At 48.3% G+C, this 5,926-nt stretch overlaps 1 pseudogene; it reads right to left on the bottom strand.

Annotated features, from left to right (window-relative positions):
• Positions 1-3,181: 3,181 nt before the first annotated feature.
• LOC120850180 lies at positions 3,182-4,460 on the bottom strand (annotated as a pseudogene).
• Positions 4,461-5,926: the final 1,466 nt, after the last annotated feature.

Here is a 5,926-nt window from a genome sequence, read left to right as displayed (position 1 = left end):
AAAATTGAGAGCTGGGCTAGTTTGTGAGAGTCAATCATTAAGTAAATTCAATAGCCCAAAACAAGGAAAACTAAAGAGAGGAACGAACAACACAGTAACAACACAGAAAGCTGTAAAAATATGTTATGTGTTGCTCGTTCCTTTCATTAGTCTTCGTTCTCGTGCCATGTTACACCTACGTCATATTTGCTATTTCCAAGCCATTGCCTATGGCTATCCAAGCGCACGTCTCTCGCTGGGCGACTCTGTGACGCTAGAAAAATGATAAAGTTATATATAAAAAAATGTAAAAAGGTGCGGGCGCAAAACATTAAAATGAAGTGCGAACGCACCTTAATATATATATATATATATATATATATATATATATATATATATATATATATATATATATATATATATATATATATATATATACAGTGCAGTCCACTTATAACGATATTGAGAAAACCGCAAAATCCAATCGTTATAGCCGATTATCGTTATATCTGGATCAAATCAAATCTAAAAAAATAGCGATCAAATCTAAAAAATTTGATCGCTATAAGCGATATATCGTTATATCTGGTATCGTTATAAGTGGATTACACTGTATATATATATATATATATATATATATATATTGTTGTGTTACGTCCTCGTAATAATAATAATAATAAATATATATATATATATATATATGCGGTAAAGGACTTAGTTTTCGCAGGCTTAATATTTCACGATTGAGGTTGTGGCGACCTGGATATTCCAAGCGGTAGGCCCAGGCTGCCCCTCCCACAATCATGAGTAGTCATCTTGACCACGAGGGGCCAAGGGCCGCCAGGTACAAATCACATAGCTGCGGCGCCACTCGAGATCAAATGCATACTCCGCTTTTTTGCACCATTGGTTGGTCTTCATAGAACTATTAGGTGTATATCTAAAGGCGACTGTGGTGTTATATCAAGACCAACCAATGGTGCAAAAAAGCGGAGTATGCATTGGATCTCGAGTGGCGCCGCATCTATGTGATTTGTACCTCGCAGAATGCGGCAAGATCATCGGAAACAAACAAGCGCCTACGCGATTTTCCGTTACGTGGACTTCTTATTATTAAGTGCCACGGAGGTCGACGACCAGATAAACGGATCCAGAAACACAGTTCCTAGATGCTTCCAAGAAAGTTGCCCCGACTTGGTTTTCACCTATGAAGCACCTGCCGACAAAAATATAAAATTTCTAGATCTCAATCTGACTTTCAATCAAAGACACGTGTGCTGGAGGTACGAACACCGGTCAGCGAAAGGATTTTTGCCGTTCACATCTGGGCACTCAAGAACCATCAAGAGGAGTGTCGCTAGCACGGCTCTAGTCTCTGTCCTACACAAATCGTGGGAGCATCAAATAAAGCAAAGTTTTGAAAAACAGATGTGCCACCTACGAGATTCGGGATATCCAACTAGTCTTATGGTGCCAGTCTATGAAAACATCTGCAAAAAATTGAAGCATTCAAGGCAGGAGAACGGAGACGCAGACAGAACTCGAAGGAAGGTCGTGGTGCTGCCGTACATTCATGGAATTTCCCACAAATTGAAAAAGATTGCAGCAATAAATGACGTGCAAGTAGTATGATCCGCGCCCAACAAAGCATACTATATGTGCAGCGAAGTGAACTGAAGAAGAAAGAAAAAATCCTGCCACTCTGCCCGCAGAACGCAGTATCTCCCATGCACAACAGGAGTGGTGTACCACTTTCCCCTGTCTGGCGGAAAATTCTACATCGGCCAAACAGGCCGATGTATCAACGACAGAGCCCGTGGGCATGTAGCGTCTCTAAAGGGAACAGCGGCAGGACATCTGGCAGCTCATTGGAGGACAGGCCAGTGCAGTGTGGCTTTGAACAGCACCGCCATTCTTGCAAGAAACAACAATCCTCATGCACGCGAAATATATTTTGTATATATTTGTATAAGTGTAAATATCGGGAGTGATATTTATTAGTGGAATAGGGTAATTTATGTAATAGGTTTATCGTGCTCCACTTGGGACTCAAAAGGAAGGAACAAAAGCCCAAGGAAGAAGTTTACACTAAAACATCGTTGGTAGTCAGCTGTGTGTCATATCCTGTCTTTTCTTTCTTTGTGCTCTAGTTATTTCTAAAGTTCAAGCTGATATATTTACAAGCCGTGGGCTACTTGGAATTTTACACTTCTCTTTATGGCTCTGCATTTTTCTTGTTCGTTCACCTGTTTGACAGAGTTTCAGATCAAAATACTCTTTCACCCAACTGGCTTCCCTTCCATCTGCGAGTTTGGTCGACTTTGCCGCACTGCCCACCGCTCCAATTTCTCCCTCTACCCGACAGAGCATGGGCAGATGCCTCCGGAGTCGGTTTTGGAGTGCTTGTATAGAGACTGTGCGCAGGCTATCATAGCCCCTCTGCGGAGGCCAATATACCTTTGGGAAGGACTCGCCGTGTTCTGGTGCGCGTGCATTGGCGTGAAAGGGACTCTTCTACACACGGACAACACAGCTTTGGTTCTAGCGCTGCACCGCGGCCATGGACGAGTTTTCTCTTGGGCTATTGCCAGTGCCGTCTCTCTTCATTTTCTTGATACCGATATGCCAATAAAATGGGCACCGTCGGTGATAAGCCCCGCCGACCTGACGTTCCGCGCTTGACACGCGATGACGAGCCGGCGGGCCATCGAGTCCTCGCGCTCGGCGCCAGACAGCTTTTCCTTCTCTTGCTGCGGGCAGCGGGAGAAACGTCCGAAGGATTTCCCGAGGTTTTTCAGTAAATGTGAATAGATAAATAAATGAGGAAAAATGGCGATGGCAATAGCCCAAGGCAAAGCTCGTCCATGGCCGCGGCGCAAAGCGAGAGCCAAAGCTCTGTCCTCCGTGTGTAGAAGAGTCCCTTTCACGGCAATTCACGCGCACCACAACAGGACGAGTCCTTCCCGGAGACATATATTGGCCTCGGCAGAGGGGCGATGATTGCCTTCGCACAGTCCCCAACATCTACGCCGTAACCGACTCGAGGCGTCTGCCCATTCGCTGTTGGGTAGCGGGGAAAACGGGGAGTGGTTCGCAGTGCGGCAAAGTCGGCCAAACGCGCAGAAGAAAGAGAAGCCAGTTGAGTGAAAGGAGAATTTGGTCTGAAACGTTGTCGAACGGGGGACGAAGAAGAAAAAAACCCAGAGCCATAGAAAGAAAAGTAAAATTCCAAGTAGCCCACCGCCCCCTGGAGCGCCTTGGGGGGAAGCGGGCGCTCCAGCGAGCAAAGGACACGAGGAATGACTCGGAGCCGTTCTGGCGTGCTCGAAATGCTGTCATCGGCTGTGTCGAGCCTGAAACCAAGAAAACCCATGCGTCGCGTGGGCTCTGCTCGTGCCGCTTAGGTTTAAGAGAAATATCGACCAGAGCAAGCCCTCCACGAGGAGGCGCACCGTAGGCGCCAACTTGGCTGGGTCGTGATGGGCACACAAGAAGTTGTCTACGTGAGACCAAGCCCAGAGTCCACGCACGCGCATTTCCCTGGCAATGGCTGCTTCCAAGAGCTGCATGTAAAACGGTACCGGGCGTATCACAAAGGGCATACGGCTCAAACGACAGTAACGGCTGCCTACTCTAATTCTGGTCAGGTTCCGGGAGGTGGGATCAAGCGTGATGTGGTACAAAGCCTCGGCAAGGTCGAGCTTCACCATATATGCTTGGGGCGGGAGTGATCTTACTTTGATGGCCTGGGGCAGGGAGTAAGGCGGAACTGAGGTGCCTGGCGGTAAGGAGTAAGTGCTGCGCAGTCTAAAACAAAGCGAGACTCGGTGGCTGACTTGGATACGAGGAAGACGGGGTTGAGGTACGGACCACGTGAGGAGCGTTCGGTGATGCCACCAACATGTTCGTTACGGCGGCATCGATCGTGGGGACCTGGTGAGAGAGAGGGGGCGCGGCGTGAGGCAAGACGCCTACGTGCTTTACGGGCGGCGCGTGAAAACTACATGCCTTACTAAACGCTGCCCAGTCGACTTGAGGTGCCCGCTGGGTCAGGTGGACTGGCGGCAGAGATCCCGTCGCTTTCAAATTGCAGTGCTACCCAGGTCCGACTCGGAGTCTTCGACGTCGCTTTGTTTGTCTGTGGTGTGTTCCTCTGTGTCGGTGTGGTTTTTCTCCTCGCCTTTGTAGGTCTCAAAGGGGTCGTCATCGGCGTGGGGCTCGATGACACTGTCGGTCCTGCTGAGCCACTCCAGGATTCGCTCGGCGGCTGTGGCCGTCGAGTCCGGATCCAATGGGTCGTTTTCTTCGGTCCAAGTTCAAGCACGGGCAAGGTCGGCCGAGACACCAGCCTAACTTAATGCATGGGCGAGAACGTCCTCAATCAGGAAAATGCCCAGGAGCGTCGAAGAGACGACCATGCCGTCGATGACGGCACTGGTGGGTCTCGAAGACCAAGGGTAGCTGCCGGACTCACCTAGCATTAGAGATCTGTCGTCATGCTTGCTATCAGAAACATGGAACATGCTTGCTATCAGAAACACACGACTTTAAGACTTAGCTCGTCACCTAGCCGGTAACATCAGCCGTGCCTTCTACACACATTTCACTGATATATTGCACCAAACAAGAGTTCAGCTGAAAACGCACTTGAGGCTGCTGGTCGACACTCAAAACAAAGGCACGGCGTGCAAGATCGCCTGGACATGTACACACGTCAACAAGAACTTCAACGTACCTTTGAACTACTTCGCCAAGCGAGCAACCAAACAACCTGCCAAAGTCACTGGGAAAAGAAATGCGAAAGGAAAGAAATGTCACACACTGCTAGCAGGAGGCCGATTGCAGCGTGCGACTCTTATTTAGCTGGACTACATTATTCCCCCTTTCCTCTGTTCTTAGTCCCTACCAACGCCGCGAAAGCAAATAAACAAACGTGTAACGTGCAGGTAAAAAAAAAGTTAAGCTCTTTTTTTATTGTTTTGTCGTGTTGCTTTCGCTTTGTTTGTTGTGGACTCAAGATCAACAGCGAGCACCACCCGCTAATTTTCAATGCTCCTACCGACGCCCGGTGCGACCGTCGTCGTTAAAGGAGGTCTTTGCTGGGCGATTTGTACCTTTGTATCGCCTGCTAACTCTTTTGTTTCATTCGCCGTTGTTCACGACTGTTCTCCATTTCTTTTTGTTTTCGTCTGGGATGGAAACCCCATTTTTCTGCAAAGTTCGGAAAGCGTTTGCACGGTCATTTTGTCGTTACTTTTTGTTTTTGTAACGCTGCAAAGGCTGGTGTGCTTGCTCTCGTAATTTTAACATGTTCTTTGTGCACGTTTTAATAACCACCTAATCAGGTAAGAAATTGCGACAACGTAGTTTGTAACGGATAAACAGAAACCTCTTACGACGCAGTTCTAGGAGTTAAACGCCTTTTCTCCGCTTCCTAGATGCACTTAAAACGCGTGCGATCCCCCTGAGTGGCGTTTGAGACCTCGAAATAAACTGCTCTATCAATGTTTCTGCGCGCGTTGTTATATGATTGTCGTCGCAGTTGCGATCAATGGATTTTGCTTTGCAAGCGGACTGACCGTAATGAATAGTTTCAGCTGTTTGGGTGACGAAACGGGGCTCGCAAAGCTCGAGGACGTCGCGGAGCCTGTACTTTTTCATTGCGTCGTCTGCTTCCGTAAACTGCGAATCCGCTAGAGTCACCACTGTGACGTTCGCCGCCGCTCCCATAAGTTTTCAACGGAGTTTCCAGTACTGGCGAAGCTATATTGTATTTGATGTGGGCTCCACGAGGGCACCGAATGGGCATGCCCGACTTGCACCGTTCGTGCAATGTCCCCGTGGGTCCCACCTCGTCTTTGGGGGGCAAAGTTAGCAGAGATGTGCGCTCCACGGGCTACCACTTGGGCATTTTCAATTAAGGGCCAGCCCATGAAATACACCAGTA

This window comes from Ixodes scapularis, unplaced genomic scaffold, assembly GCF_016920785.2.
Source record: "Ixodes scapularis isolate PalLabHiFi unplaced genomic scaffold, ASM1692078v2 PGA_scaffold3__209_contigs__length_174095766, whole genome shotgun sequence".
NCBI lineage: Eukaryota > Metazoa > Arthropoda > Arachnida > Ixodida > Ixodidae > Ixodes > Ixodes scapularis.
This window is presented reverse-complemented; position numbering and strand designations above follow the sequence as displayed.